The following is a 17,248-nucleotide window of genomic DNA, read 5'->3' on the forward strand; positions in this document are numbered from 1 at the left end:
CCCATGGTGAAGCATGCAGGCAGCAACATGAAACCTAAATAATGTTACAAACTGGCAATAGATGTAGTACTACCATTGCAGGTAGGTACCTATGTAAACCAAAATGTTTTAACCATCATCTTTCACAGTATTTCTTTACATTTTACAACTGTAATTTAATTCCATCCCTGAGATTCTCCACCTTAAAGCAGATATCAGTGGAATGTTTTTGTTAATATAAGTCCTAAATAGTCCTATTTTCCGTCAGCAATCACTTACATGAAGTATTTCAGCCTAAACACGAGTCTCTCCGTCACTCTGCTCTGCTGTAACCCGAGGAGAAAATTTTCCTTGTGGGATACAAGTGTTATCCAATGAGGGGAGAGAACGGCATGAAGGGCTGTGTGTGCAGCCAAGGGATACGCGTGAATGTGGTGACGTAGCACGAGGACCAATTGATGCCTGACAAGGGCAGGGGCTGCTAACTCATGGTGCGTTCAAGGAAACTCGTACTTTGTGTTTTTCCTTCCTGTGAAGTCATACCAGTTCGATCTGGTACGAGTTCACGGGTCGGAAGTTACGAGTGGCCGTTATAGGGAACTTTCACAGACAACAGGACGGTAAAAACACGAGCTACGGGTTACCTGGAACCAAGGGCGTCAGTTTACTTTGAAAAGTGGTGGGGACAGTTTTTTTTAAATTCTCCGCCGGACCGCAGCAAAAAAAAAGAAGAAGCCCGTAGTTGTGTTTAGAGACGTGACAGGTGTGGCATGACAAGCTGGTGATCATTTTATTTTTTTATAACATCTATGCGCATTGAGAGTGAGTGAGAAACAGAGAAACAGCGGGTGCACACCAGATGATTGCCAACCAGCAAAAACTGAAACGAGATGGTTATAGAGAGGAAAAACACAGAATATACAATATATATCCAAAAGACTTTGTCCCGTCGTCACGACGTGAGCGAGGAAGGTTTAGTGATGAGGACTGTCACTGTCAGCAGCTGCTCCAAACAGACACGTTATAAACTTTATTTATTACAGATTAGATGTTGATTTTGACTTTGCACCCAAACATTAAGCATATATCGGGTGCTGTCTCATCCGGTACAATCGACCCCGCGTGGAGGCCGCCCTTCAGTTCGGCGTCTGTTCTATTTTTCACGCGAGCTGTGAGCTTCGTCTGTCAAGCTGGATAGACGGATCGTACCAGACAGGAAGTCGGGCACAGAAAAGGCGAGAAAATCCGGTCAATTTTCAAAATAAAATGATGATTACCGGTAATGAAGTTGTTGCTGTCCGTCTATAAATATTTGTCAGTTGTGTCTGCACACGAGACACACACACACACACACATCCATACAGAACTAGAGACAGACCTGTGTGTGTGGAAAACCCGAGTACAGACGAGTGGAGTTGGTGTTTTCCCGGCGAGGAGAGAGAAGCTGCTCCCTGTGCGACCAGCCAAGCGCCTGCGAGGACGCGCGCAGCGCGCCGCTCCGGGCTGTGAGAACTCTTTAATCGCAGATTGTTGCGAGTTATTGGCTCCGGCTGAAGCTCTGCGCCGTGCACACTGTTTCAGCTGCCTATTTTGTCATAGTTTATCAACGTTTTTTCGTCATTCTTCATTAGGATAATGTTAAGTTTATTTTGTGGTGGGGACAAAATTGTTCTTGACAAAAAGTGGTGGGGACATGTCCCCAGCGTCCCCAGCGTAAATGACGCCTATGCCTGGAACGCTACCAAGTCGTAGTTGTGACTTGAAGCTGTAACTTACGGTTTCAAAAGCCTGCCTTGAACACAGCATTAGCCGAAACGGCCGTGCCACTGATATCTGCTTTAATAGAAAAAACAAACAAACTTAATTAATTGAAAAGGGAAAAAAATAAATAACCAACGTGACTGCATAACGTCACTCTTATTTTTTACTCACAGGTAGACTTTGCAGTGGATCACAATACATTGTTGCGGACCAAGTCGGTGGTTTATAGAGGTCGAGAATAAAGATGTCTTTCCCCTAAATAAATTATATTAATAATTATATTATACAACTATAGAATACAAATGAACAAAGCAGAAAATAATTTACTATAATATTTTGCAACATGTACTTGTGTCAGGAAATTCACCGTGTATGTGTTACTGTAACATGCATTCATACCTGCATCTTCACCATCTCTTCTACGAGCCTCAAGCATGCATTGCCCACCTGTACAGCAGATCACATCATATCTCAACGGATCGCATCATATCACATAAAATTGTCATAAAAATGCGATGTACTTAAGTAGCCTACTACGGTAATTGTTTACCCACCGATGAATCCATCTCCCTATTCAGGTCAAGAGATAAGAAGTTCTCTCGGGTGAGCCATGTCTGTCCATGCTTAACAACTACTTCATGGAGTGAACGTTGTAGATCAAGAACATAGATGATCTACAAAATAGGGAGCAGAACAGTTATTATTATTGTGACAGAAATTAAACCTGTTAAATGCGCAATACATTTTTAGATTAAATTAAATTACTTACAGGGATAGTTCACCCAAAATTCAAATTGCACTCATTATCTACTCACCCTCATGTCGACTAAGGGCTGGGAGAAGTTTCAGAGTCCTCCGAGTCCTTCTCGGAGTCACAGCGGGGCTCCGTGCAGCACTGTATGTCCATATGACGATAGCAAATGGGGCTCACTTTTCTTCGTCCAAGAAGACACACCAAAAAACATCCAAATACCTCCATAGTGCTCGTCTGGAAGGGAGCGTGCCTATGTTCCCTCAGCCATATGTTCCCTCTGGACTCTCTCTACCTGTCTGGACTCTCTCTATCTGGCCTGTCTAGCCTCTACCTGGTCTTTTTACTAAACTTAACCAACTCCTTTCTTCATTGCTTAAACCCAACCAATGGTGGGACCAAAGGGCTGTGGGAACATAGGGCCTAATTTTCAGTGACAACAAAAGTTAGAAATGAGGGAACATAGGGCTGAGGGAACATAGGGCCTAATTTTCAGTGACGACAAAAGTTAGAAATGAGGGAACATAGGGCTGAGGGAACATAGGGCTGTGGGAACATAGGGATGACCCCGTCTGGAATGTCCCTCTTGTATTGAAGCCCCAACATGACAAATTGTTCCGAAAAAAATGAAATAAGTATGTTTTAAGCTTGTTTGTGGCGGAAGTTCCCATTGTCTCAGTTCACTGCTTTGCCTACCCAGTTCACGGCGCCGCAAATCGCGTGAGATTCCGGCAGAGCAACACTGGGAGCCAACTCCAACCAACTCCTACCAGGTAAGAAATTCTTTTTCCTTTAATATTAAAAGTTAAACTTTCTCCTGTCTGATTATCATTACAGATTCATCTAGTTTTCCACATTTCCACACAGGAAAATAGACATTATTAATGTTTATTTATGTACATGGAGTAAAAATTTGCTCAGTCATCATGGCTTCTCTGGTTACATGCTGCTATTCCGACATTGACTTTTAATTGTCGGAATAGCGGCATTAACATTATTTTTCAAGCGTCCCACTATTCCGACTTTTTTTTTTTCATTGTCGGAGTAGCGGCACTTTACTATTTTTCAAACATTCCGCTTTTCCGACATTGATTGATTACGTTATAGTCATGTCCTTCTGATTTTTTTTTTTTCCATCTGAGACACTGTTTCTCATACACAAATACATAGGCCTATAAGAGAGAAGAAAAAACAAACCCGCCAATTTTAAAAACACCGGCAGCAGCGCACACTGATCTGCAGCTACTGAGACTGTTATTATTCTGTCACCTGAGTTAACGAGGTGCACGTGTGTTTGGAGCTGACGAGAGAATAAAGAGTGAGACAACACGGCCCTGAGGAGGAAGGACTCAGCTGTAATGGAAAATGACCTAAACCGAGTCCAGTAGAGCTGTAACTGTGTAGTGGAAAGGCATTCAAAGTAATGGTAACTATCCTGGAAATCCTGCTTTACATTGTTTTAACATAGGTAAAAGAAAAAAAAAAGATTTTCTGGGATAAAGGGGCAGATTACATAAGATTATTCTTCTTTCTGCTCCCTTTTGTTGAGATTTGGGAGGTTTTTGTTTTTATTGTACCTTATTAAAATGCAAGATCATTTTTCTGACTGATTTATTGCCTGATGCCATGTATCTCTCCCCCCCTCCCCTGTCTTCGTTGTCATTTTGTTGTCACTTTGTAGCCGCTCCACAGAGCGCACATGGCTAATTAATATGCACGCGCTGACCATATATGGTTGTGTCTAGGCATTCCGGGGGCGGAATATGAGGTGTGTTCACGTGCGCACCATTCTTGGATCCAGTTTGATTTATCAAAGAGAAATTGCGGAAAGTTGTGCACGCACAGTTTGATAGATCTGAAAAAGGTGTAAATATTTTGGGTGTCTTTTCGCCATAAGCTAAAAATTTTGTAGCAGCAGTTATACACTGCTTACTTACAGTTTTGATTAATGAGGCCCTAAGCCCGGACGCTCAGATGCAGCTTCTCCGTGGCTCATCCGCGGCGCTGTCCGTGGTGCTGAAGGTGACAGGTTAACTTGACAAACAAACTGCAGCATAATTCTGTTTGTTTATCACGTGTGTCAGTTTTGTTTGCGACTTGATAGTTTAGTTGTTGAGATTAAGAACATCACCCCCTCATCAAACCGGTGATAGGCATGCTGAAAAGAAGAAAAGAGGGAGAGCCGCGCCTGTGTATCGCAGCTGTGTAAAAAAAAAAGATGACGTGTCGGAATAGCGATACCAAAAAGTGTCGGAATACCGGCATGTCTAGATAGAGGGATGTCTAAATAGAGACATGTCGGAATAGCGGGATGTCTGAATAGCGGGCGGACCCCGGCTTCTCTGTTGCAAGCAAAACATGCTAATGTTCCTTATCCTCCGCAACACAATTCAGTGTTTCCCACAGGTTTGCAAGGAGACTGTGGCGGTAGCAGATCGTCCGACGGGGGGGGGGGGGGTTGTTGCGCCATATCAGTTTCGCTTTTACCACACACTGCTGTTATGCATGCGCGCTTCTCTGTGTGTGTGTGTTTGTGAGAGAGAATGCCAAAACGGAGCGGCGCTACGCGGAGATGAATGAACGGAACGATAGTGCGTTGATAGAAAACAAAGCAGAATCAATTCGTGGTGCTTGGTCTTGGTTCTGTGGCGCCGCGCCACACATTGGTCTATGAATGGGTAACACTGCAATTCTCTCCTACTGCAACTGGCCTAAACTGTTGCGGTAGGAGAAAATGGCACTGTGAGAACTGTTTCGGCAATGAGATTTTTATAATATAGAAAGTATTATGTACTATATCTTTAAATCCCTAATTGTTCATTTAAATTATTTGTTACTATTTACCATGTTATTACACTGTTGTAACTGTGTTAGTTATGCTGTTACTGCTTGATGACTGTTTTATAACTGCCATTTCTAGGCTAATTTGGGTCAGCCCTTTTTAGCCATTTCTAGGCTAATTCGGATCAGCCCTTTATTCAGAATATTTGTGTCCTTGTAAACGCACAATACAGTACAGTAATGACAAAATTTCTTCCATCTGTGTAAGGAGTAGGGGCTAAAATTTGTCCAACCAATCAACTTAGTCTCAGACAACTTTGGTTGGATCAAGCAAACACACTTCAACTTAAAAAAAAAAGGAATAAACAACACACACAAGAAAGAAGCAAACATGTTAATAAGAAAACAAAAGCAAAGCAATTGATAATTAACTTCAAGAAAAATAACAATCATGCTAAAAAAAATCACGTGGATCACAAGTTTACTATACAGACAAACAATTCCGACAAACAGTCGGCAGACTCCCTGAATCCGGGGATATTCAGGTGCATGTTTGAGACAATGTGTGAGGGAGACACCAGGTTTAAGCGGCATTATGACGCACAGCGTATCTTTAAAGGGACGTCCAGCACGGGGTCCGCCCGCTATTCAGACATCCCGCTATTCCGACATGTCTCTATTTAGACATCCCTCTATTACGACATCCCTCTATCTAGACATGCCGCTATTCCGACACTTTTTGGTATCGCTATTCCGACACGTCATCTTTTTTTTTCTTTTTTTTTTACACAGCTGCGATACCCAGGCACGTCTCTCTCTCTTTTTTTCTTTCCGCCTATCACTGGTTTGATGAGGGAGTGATGTTCTTAAACTCAACAACTAAACTATCAAGTCGCAAACAAAACTGACACACATGATAAACAAACAGAACTATGCTGCAGTTTGTTTGTCAAGTTAACCTGTCACCTTAAGCGCCACGGACAGCCCGGCGGATGAGCCGCGGAGAAGCTGCAGCTGTGAGCGTCTGGGCTCTGGGCTTAGGGCCTCATTTATCAAAACTCTGTAAGTAAGCAGTGTATAACTGCTGCTACTAAATTTTTTGCTTAGGCCTACGGCGAAAAGACACCCAAAATATTTACACCTTTTTCAGATCTATTAAACTGTGCGTGCACAACTCTCCGCAATTTCTCTTTGATAAATCAAACTGGATCCAAGAATGGTGCGCACTTGAACACACCTCATATTCCGCCCCCGGAACGTCTAGACACAACCATATATGGTCAGCACGTGCATATTAATTAGCCATGTGCGCTCTGTGGAGCGGCTACAAAGTGACAACAAAGACAATGGGCGGAGGGCAGGGGAAAGAAAGCGAGATACACGGCATCGGGCAATAAATCAGTCAGAAAATGATCTTGCATTTTAATAAGCTACAATAAAAACAAAAACCCAAGTGTCTTTTAAAACAGTGGTTCCTAACCTTTCTTGGTCATATTTTTTTTAATTCATCAATTAGGCTACTAGACATTTCAGGCGACCTCATTTGAATTTCAGGCGACCCCACGTGGGGTCCCGACCCCAAGGTTGGGAAACTGTTTTAAAAGCTGTCGGCCATGGACGGAGTGGGCGACATGCTGGGACGAGGAGCTTTTGTTTTAACTGCTGCAGTCGTCTCTCCCTCTTGTAGCCTACAGCGTGCTGTTCAGGGTGTTTGGTTTTTAAATGATTCATTAAAAGGCGCATTGCTACGGGAACGGTCCCCTCACTCAGTCCTCTCAGTGGCCGTGTCTCCGCTGCAGACAGGACGCACAGGGCTCTTGGAGCGACGTGCAGCGGTGCGCGCGGTCGCTGTGCAGCTTCCCCCCACTGCTCTTGTTGCTGTTGTTTTTCCAGCAGTAGGAGTCACTTACTAATAAAGCTGGGGTTTAAGCTGCCGTTTTGATCGTCGCGCGATCACGTATGTATCAGACTTATTTTTTTAATATATAGCCTATATATTCGGCCTTGCTTTTCGCTCATTCCACCGAAGGCCGAATGTTGCTTTTTTTGCAATATTCGGCGTTACCGAATATTCGGTGCATCCCTAGTTCCCACACTGCCCACACACGTACGGCCTCTCTCCGAGGTGTGCGCACCGGTCGACTGTTCACTGTCTGGAGGTAGTGAACGCCTTCCCACACTGCTTGCAGCTGTATGGCGTCTCTCTGGTGTGGATGCGCTGGTGGCCCGTTAAATTTGAGGAGGTAACAAACGCCTTCCCACACTGCCCACACACGTACGTTTTTTCTCCAGTGTGGACGCGTTGGTGGGCTTTTAAGCTGCTTGGACTAGTGAACGCCTTCCCGCACTGCCCGCAGCCAAACAGCCGCTTTCCGGTGTGACGGCGCCGGTGGACCAGTAACGGAGGAGGTAACAAACGCCTTCCCACACTGCCCACACACGTACGGTTTTTCTCCGGTGTGGAAGCGCAGATGGATCGTTAACCCTTTGGAGGTAGTGAACGCCTTCCCGCGCACTGCTCGCAGCTGTACGGCCTCTCTCCGGTGTGCCGACGCCGGTGGATCGTTAAAGGATAATTTCCGTTTTTTACAACCTGGACTTTATTTCTAGCATAAAATATGATCATTCTACTCACCCAGACAACTTTTTGTCATTTGGAGTTGTTTTGATGAAATTAGCCCCAGTGGAGTGCCGCGTATGTCCGTATAATGCGAGAGCACGGGGCACGCAATGCAGCCTCTAAATAACACATTATCCGCCGCAAAACTCGTTCATTTCGCCAATATTTAGTTATGATACACTAGTGTTATTTCCCTCCGAGCCCGTGGTGGCATGTTAACAACATCCGGGGTCTCTAGGTTGACCTACTAACCTCTGATCTGGATGATGTCATCTCCGACCGCTGCCCGGCTCATTCTGATAATAATCATTCTGCTTTGGCATTCAGGTCCATTTTTAGCTCAACTAGCCGGAGCTGGGAGCGTGCCTATGTTCCCACAGCCCTATGTTCCCTCAGCCCTATGTTCCCTCTGGACTCTCTCTACCTATCTGGACTCTACCTATCTGGCCTGTCTAGCCTCTACCTGGTCTTTTTACTAAACTTAACCAACTCCTTTCGTCATTGCCTAAACCCAACCAATGGTGGGACCAAAGGGCTGAGGGAACATAGGGCCTAATTTTCAAAAGTTAGAAATGAGGGAACACAGGGCTGAGGGAACATAGGGCTGTGGGAACATAGGAATTAGGGCCCGACCGATTTATCGGCGAGCCGATTATAGCCCGTTTGAAACTAATCGGTAATCGGCCAAAACTCGGCGATTGTCGCTGATATTTTCAGGAATAAAATGCAGGGAATAAAACTTGGTTTTACTTTGAAAAGATTCCCCCGCACCGGCGCCGACCTCATGACAAACTCCATCTACTACCACCTCAGTCACAGCACACAGCAGAGTGACTGATCTGTCTCAAAACCAGTGTTGCCACTGGCTTTCTGTTTCCCTTTCTTTTTTTTTTACACCGCGGTCGGGTTGTGAATTAATTAATTAATGCTCGTCTCCGGCCGTGTTGGGTCCGAGATTCAACAAGCCGGTCGGGGTCGGGTTTTACCGTTATATACCGGCAGGCAGTATGCTCATTTATCACCAATAAACACAGTAGATGAGGGTGAGTGACTGAGCTGAGGCTGTGTGACGGGTGGGGGGGTCCGCGGTGTGGAGCGGTGCGGGACTCTGACTGCAGCGGGGACTATCATGTCCCTGCTCCGTGACACTGCTGTGAGACTGACCGCCGGTGAGCGCTGTGACACGGTGCCGGGCACGGCAGCAACCGCTGATCGCTTTTGATTGAAAAGAGAGATAGAGAGAGACGCCGTGCCGTGTAAAAAAAACAACAACAAAAAAGTATCACGTGTCATGACTTCCTGTATTTGGCCCTTCAAAATAAAAGCCCATATTGATTTTGACTTCATTTTGACAAGACAGGGCTTCAAATGTTTGTTTTTTTTCATGCAACCAATCGACCAATGAAATTTTAGTCGGCTAATGATTTTTTGGTCGACCAGGCAGCCCTAATTTATATATTATATAATATGTATAGATATATTATTATAGTAATACAATTTTAAAACTTAATAAAAAAATAAAAAAAATCGGCCGATTAATCGGTTATCGGGTTTTTTTCCCCATAATAATCGTAATCGGCATCGGCCCCAAAAAATCCATATCGGTCGGGCCCTAATAGGAATGACCCCCCGGAAGCTTTAGTGAGTCCAGGTTGAGGAGAGGACGCCTGTGGAAGCTGAACTTCATCCAGCTGCTCATTTTGTTCTGACAAGTCAGAAACACGCAGAAACGAACCATAGCATTAGCCGTAGCAAGTTAGCCGCACCGGGCAGTGGTCGGAGATTACATCATCCAGATAAGAGGTTAGTAGTCAACCTACAGGCGCAGCATGTTGATAACATGGAGGGGAATAGCACTAGTGTATCATAACAAAATATTGGCGAAATGAGCAAGTTTTGCCGCGGATAATGTGTTATTTAGAGGCTGCATTGCGTGCCCCGTGTTCTCGCATTATACGGATATACGCGCCGCTCCACTGGGGCTAATTTCATCAAAACAACTCCAAATGACACCAAAGTTGTCTGGGTGAGTAAAATGATCTTATTTTATGCTAGAAATAAGGTCCAGGTTGTAAAAAACGGAAATTATCCTTTAACTCTTGGGAGGTAGTGAACGCCTTCCCGCACTGCTTGCAGCTGTATGGCCTCTCTCCGGTGTGGACGTGCTGGTGGACCGTTAACTTTGAGGAGGTAACAAACGCCTTCCCACACTGCTCACAGCTGTGCGGTTTCTCTCCGGCGTGGATCCGCTGGTGAATTTTCAGTCCGGACAAGTCAGTGCACGATGTGCCGCACTGCTTGCACCTGTACGCCGTCTGTCCACATTGGCGCTGCCGGCGGTGAGCGTTCAGATGAACTGAGGTCCTGAACGTGTTCCCACACCCATTACAGCTGTGTGGTTTCACCTTGGTGTGGTCCTATTTCTATGGCAACAGACAGGGAGAGAGAGAATGAATCAATGATGGATGGACATTTGTTTTCCTTTTTAAATTCTTCATTCAAGGTGTACAGGAAAGAAAAATGAATTTGATTCCACTATGGCCAGTGATATTGGATCCGTCATCCGTCAATCAAACGTCTGAGACACACACACACACCGAGCTTGGTCTCACCCCAAACACTGAATATCCCGCCCGCTCGATAACGACCAATCAAATTTGTTTCCTTACTCGGGTAAACTCGTGCTGCAACTCGTGGAAACTCGTAGAAGGAGGCGCGACAAACAGGACAAACGGCCATTTCTGAACACCTTTTAATACGAGTCTTACAAGCAGAATTATTTCCAGTACAAATTACACTTTGAAACTAAGCAAAACGTTTGAGTTGATATAGTAACCGGTGATGGGAATTAGGGTGTTTATAAAATAACCGCTCAAAAAGTTACCGCTACCGTTTTTATTTTGCTTTATTTTTTTACTGACAATAAAACGCTCCCTTACTTGACTCTAAGGGCCCTAGTTTGGTGGCGCAGCTCAGGTGGCGCAAGGTAGCGCAGCTGGTGTAATGCAAGTTTCGACCAGCGCAGCCTAGCGCAAAGTCAGATTGGCTGCGCTGAGATAGGCGTGGCCGCGCAGCAGGGGGAGGCGTCACAGGGTTACATGCTGCTATTCAGACATGCCGCTATTTCGACATTGACTTCTAATTGTCGGAATAGCGGCATTAACATTATTTTTTAAGCATCCCACTATTCCGACATTTTTTTTTTTCATTGTCGGAGTAGCGGCACTTTACTATTTTTCAAACATTCCGCTTTTCCGACATTGATTGATTACGTTATAGTCAGACGTGTCCTTCTGATTTATTTTTATTTTTTCATCTGAGACACTGTTTCTCATACACAAATACATACATAGGCCTATTAGAGAAGAAAAAACAAACCCTCCAAGTTTAAAAACACACAGCACACAGCAGCGCACACTGATCTGCAGCTACTGAGACTGTTATTATTCTGTCACCTGAGTTTATCCTGCTGCTTTACATCGTTTTAACATAGGTAAAAGAAGAAAAAAAGATTGTCTGGAATAAAGGGGCAGATTACATAAGATTATTCTTTTTTCTGAAAAAAAAAAAAAAGAGTTTGTCTGGAGCTCTCGGAGCCAAACAGGAAGGGATCTTCAGGTCTTGAGAAACATTGTGTGAACTGTCACATCTGCTTACGTTTTTGACGTTCGTAAAAAGGTGGATAGGGCCCTGCCATCAGTCAATGGTTAGGATCAGACCCCTGACACAAAATAACACACTTAGGGGGGCTGCCGGTGGGCCATCCTACCACCAGGCTTAACAATTATTCTGGGGGAAATCGTGGCTTATTATGATTTCATAATAAAAAAAGTCACATATATCTTTGCAGAAAATTTTAAAATGTTGCTGATGTCATCGGAAAGCTGTCATGGGAAAGCTGATGTCATTGGAAATCTGCAAATGATGAGGTCCACCACTCTGTCTCAACAGAAATAAGCGTAAAAGGAGAGGGAGGAGATGGGCGTTGAGGGAAGGGGATGGAGAATGAGAATGGCGAATGATTGGCCAGTGTTAGAGGCTACGCAATTATATTTTTCATTTTCACAGTGGACTGTTGCAGTTACATTCAGCAGTTGCTGCAAGTTTACAGTTGGAAAATGTAATTTATTGATTAATGTGGTAATTTATGTATGTAGGCTACAGAGCCCCAAGGCAGCACCGTTCTTCTGTCTAATACACACATGATGCTTCGCCTTTCATTCAAACAATGCGGCGGCCACAATTGTTAGACTTCATCAATGAGACCAGCATTTATCTCCCAAAAAGGAGAGGGGTAACCCTCTAAAAAACCTGCGGGGAAAGTTAATTAGCGATATTGTTTTCTCCCCCAGGATGACGACAGAGGTTGGCCGGCTGAGCAGCTCTGCAGACGAGCCACTGCTCTCACGGGTGAAGCCTCTCTTCTCTGAAAAGTCGGCTCAACCTCCTAAATAGTTTGGAACTGCACATTGGGGTCTAAACAGTTACTAGGTTAGGTTTTAGACTTTTTAGTGAACCACAAAAAGTAGAGTTAGCAGCTAACAGCTGTTAGCTTCATCTCTTGACTCGCTCCCACTGAAAACAGAAACACACACCTGCGGAACCGGACGGACCGGAGGGCTCGTTGTCCTGGTGGACCGCGTGCTGCTCCACCCCCGTAGTATCAGTCTGCCCAAACAAATCCGGATCCTGGTTCTCCTCCTTTATCATGTTGTAGTCCTGGTCCTCGTTCTCCTCCTTAATTCCGGTCGTGTTCTGATCCAGGTCGCTAATTTCCCTGTCCAGGTTCTCCTCCTTCATCCTGGTTCTGGTCAGACGGGACCTCCTCTTAGTGCTCTTCCACTAGCTCAGTACGGTACAGCACGGCTCTACTCGGTTTTATCCTCTTTTCCTCCAGCCCCTCCTACCTGGTACTTGCTACTTCTTTGGTAACGCCTCAGCCCTGGTTTCCTTTGTACTCTCGCGGTCACATCGCTAAGTCTCCTCCCCTTAGATACCGTTGCTAAGGTGTTGGAGTTGACGGTTGGAAGAATAGACTGGGCTGGTAAATAGAGTATCTTTGACTGGGCTGTAACTTCAGAATCATGTGACCCTGTACAAATGTTTGAGGAAGAGTGGGCAACCAGCATTTTTTGAAAGTTCAAGGTGTCCCAAACAAGTATGGCCTCCAAATAAGGCCCCTGGTTTTCTATATTTCCTCCTCCAAGTTAACCCCTCCAAGTTAAAAAAGTCATATTTTATAATTTTTTTTTTTTATTTTTTATTACAAAAACATGAACTGTGCTGTTTGTTTGCAGTGATAATCCCCAAAAGCAAAGATGAACATCACACTTGCTCTATTTCCTTTTCATTAGTGTTTACAGATCTTCCATTCATTTTAACACTGAACTCATTTGTGTTTGTTGTCAGAGCTTAAATAATATGTTAACACAAACTTCCAGAAGTATTACATAGGTGTATGGAGGGAAATAACATCTTCTGTGAGATCTGGACCAGAGTATTATTGGGACCAATATGCATATTACTAGCGATACCAGTCATGGAGCATGGCGTGTTTTTTCAGTCGGAACTCAATGTCCACATTGACTGGGCAATAAGTGCCTGGTTGGTTTACTTGTCCACAGGTATTGTCACCTGACTCTGCATCACTTGCATCAGTGTCATCTAACATCATGTCCACATCACATTATCCATTTTGGATGATAACACTCACATCCAGCACACTGTATCAAGGATCTGTCTGGAAATGGAAAAAAATAAATGTGAAACAAATGTTTACCTATGTATAAATCATACACATTCTTAAGCTGCAGGAAAAGTTGGGGTGGTAGGGAAATTGAGTAAAATATGAAGTGTTTACACATTCACACATTTCACCAGTCACACAATACTGTCTGGCTAACCTATTATACTGTGATTATCATCCTAAAAGGTAGGTATGCATGCAGCCCCCAACTTACCACCACACCCTACACTCTGAACATTCACACCTGCTCCAGAACATTGCCACATCCAAGCATCCCCCACCACTGCTTTGACTATGAATTGATTAGAAAATGAGCAGGAATTTCTTTTAAGCCCTGCTCAGCTTTCTGTGGTGAGAGGAAACTTCTCACAGAATTGAAGGTAGGCCTAGTTAGAAATGAAGTAGTAAATTAAAATGATAAGCCATGGAAATATATTTAATTCCCATATAAATTACAAATACAGTATCATAAAATAAAACAACATTTGTAACAAAACGTAAGGACAAGGGCTAGAATGTGTAGAACATGTGTAATTTAAAGTAGGCTACTCGATTCCAGAAGAAAAAATACAGTTGTGCAAAGTTGGTCTCTTGGGTGATGTTCCCATTTGTTGTAACAAAAAAGGTTATTAACAAACAGTAGTTGATGTGGATGAAGCAAAAACAAAGATCATTGGCTTTCCTCCGGCTGTCGGTAAGAACTGTGTGTGCGGGGTAGCTGCTGGGTGTTAAGCAAACAAAATGAAAAGGTACTGCGCCCTTGTGGTCAAAGTGAAGTACTTGCACAAAACAGGAACTAAAGAATGACTCCTACAGATTTCATGGCTGCAGATGTGGAGGCAATGGGTCTGTCATCATTGAGGCAAGAGATGTTCTTGGTCTTGGGAACCGGGATGATAATGGACTCTTTGAATCACCTGGGTACTGAGCTTTGACAGAGGGAGATGTTGAAATGTATAGGTGAAAACCCCGGCCAGTTCCACAGCACAGTGATGGAGAAGAACAGAGGGGCTGTACTGCACTGGATGAAGTACGACAATTTGCAAACAAACAACAAAGACACTGTTGTTGTAAATATAAGTGTGATTGTTGTTTGTGTTTCATTCATTTTCATTTGAAAGGGACAGTGCAAGTTAATGGACATCACCGTGTACGATGGTGTAAACATGCCAGGTTGTAGCCAGGTAATCACATTCTTAAAACAAAGGAACAGTACATTCAGTAGAAACGTCTGGTAAAGTGCAGACATGCCTCAAGTGCAATTAATAACAATGTGCAATCAGTCGTAATAAAGGGCATGTAGCAGTACATTGTACCGTAAAGTGCAATAGTCATTAAATAAACATGTTTCAGTCAAATATACATTTAGTAATGTAATTCTAAGGTATACAGTTGTTGTATGCATTGTACCTGTATTATTTAAATGTATTGCACATAACCATTGCATCATAACCAAAACTACATTAATACTTTAACACATTGCACGTTATCATGCCTGCATTGTGCAGTGTTAACACTAGCACCGCCGTTGCACACTATATACCTATAACCGCCATGAGTCGTTCATTGGACGAACTGTAATAAAGCGTTAATTAGTGCTGTATAGGTGTTACATTTGTCGTAGTCTTTTAACAGCTACTCTGGGCCATTAAGTAGGCTGTAGGCGGGGTGGAAGTAGACACCCCACAGCCTCCGCGAGGCGGGGGGGGCATACCGTAGGAACCCCGCCCCCGCCTGTAAAGCCGGGTTTCCACCGTATAAACGACCTTTTTTTTTCTCTCTCTTTTTTTCCGGCAATATCCATAGTCCTTAGTGATCTTTGTTTGATATGTCAGGTGGAGCTGCTGCCCATCATACCGACGCAGGAAGGAAGAGCACAGCGACTCTGTTTTTACACTAGTTTTCTCCTAAATACTGGCTTTATAAAACGAATTTCGTTTTCTTTTGATATCATATTGATATTTCCCCCCTGAATGTAGGCTACACCTCTTCTACAACTAGTCTGTCCAGTCTGGAAAATAATTTCTGCACCGTGCGTGTGTGAAGTGTGGACGTGAGTGTGCATCTGCGCAGCCTGCGCACGTGTATACACAGAGACACACATACACACACGCACGCACACACACACACAAACACACACACACACACACACACAGAGAGGGAGAGAGAGAGAGCGCATAAGCCCAATAATGTCGGCGCAAATCGGTGAACTCTCTGGTCGTCCAATGAACGAACGTGGCGGTTATAGGTAAAAATGAGAAAACATGATCGATATTTTTTTGTGTGAGTAATATTGATTGTATTTAACAAAACGGGGTGCTGCCCAACATCATTTTAGTAAAAGTCACAGACTGGTGGACTTCAATGTATTTTTTAAATAAAGTTATGCACAAATGAAAATCAAAGTCGTCCAATGAACGGCAGTTGGCGGTTCTAGTGTTAAAGCTATGGTCTACGATTTGAAAGAGGATGAGAAAAATTTGAAAAAAGCACCTCTCACACACCCCCGCCCCTCCCCTCCGAGCTCGTATGGCCGCCCCTCAGGGCCTCCTCGCGACACCGGTGCCAGTACCGTCGTCGCCGTCCCCGGCAACGGGACCGCGGCGACCGCTGGTACGGGCAGCGCCGGCATTAGCAGCCGTTAGCACGGCCTCATGCTACATGCTACAGGGAGACTCCTCGCGCTGGGTGACCAGCCACAGGGTGCTGTGTCTGGGGAAGAGGAGCAGGAAGACCGGGGCCTGGAGCTCCGCGGCGACGCAGTGCAGAGAGACCCGCTCAGGCTGCGGCTGGAAGCAGCTGTGTGTCGGGGAGAGGAGGAAGACCAGTAGCTCTGCAGGGCCGCGGTGTGCAGGGTGCAGAGCACCCCGGTCAGGCTGCAGCTGCAGTTTTGGTTGAGTTTGGCGGCGCCAGTGGCCCAAAGCGGTAGTGTTTTGCCTGAAGGAAGACTCCATTTCCCATGAGCACTAGCGCGTAGCGCCGTAAACATCCTGATCTCCCGGTGCATGGAAATTAACAGAAGACGTCCAAACTAAGTTTCTGTTACCAGCGGATCATTTCTCAGTAAACACACATACACAATCCGATGGAAAGGTGCCGCATTACCTGCTCCCTCCTCGTTGTGACTCGCGAAAGTGAAAGTGAAACTTAAGTGAGAGCCGGTTTCCTACCATGCTCCTCAAAGTTGCTTAGTGCCAGTGAAGGCGATACAGACCCCCTCAGGCCACGACAGAGGTGTCATTCAACCTGTTGTAAGTCCATGTACCATCACAAAAGTTATGAAAATAATATATGAAGGTTGAAAAGTTCCTTAGTGTTGTTTTAATGAAATGCACAGGACACTGTGACAGGTCTCCACTGTACGTCTTGACCACATGTCAGCTGTTCAGCTTTAGTAGAGGAGAACTCGGCTGTTTTCAAACGCTGGCACCTGGCACTGACCATTTTATAAAAGGTCTGGCACTCAATGAGTTAACGGATGTGTAAACCTCAACATTAACTTGTATTATGCACATGAAGCTTTTTTTCAGCTTTATTTATCACTTATTTACAAAACATATATAGTAGTAGTACAGTAATCATAGAAACAACAGGGTAAACATTACATTAA

The sequence above is a fragment of the Trachurus japonicus genome, chromosome 4, assembly GCF_045865225.1.
Source record: "Trachurus japonicus isolate A0001 chromosome 4, Traja_1.0".
Classification (NCBI taxonomy): domain Eukaryota; kingdom Metazoa; phylum Chordata; class Actinopteri; order Carangiformes; family Carangidae; genus Trachurus; species Trachurus japonicus.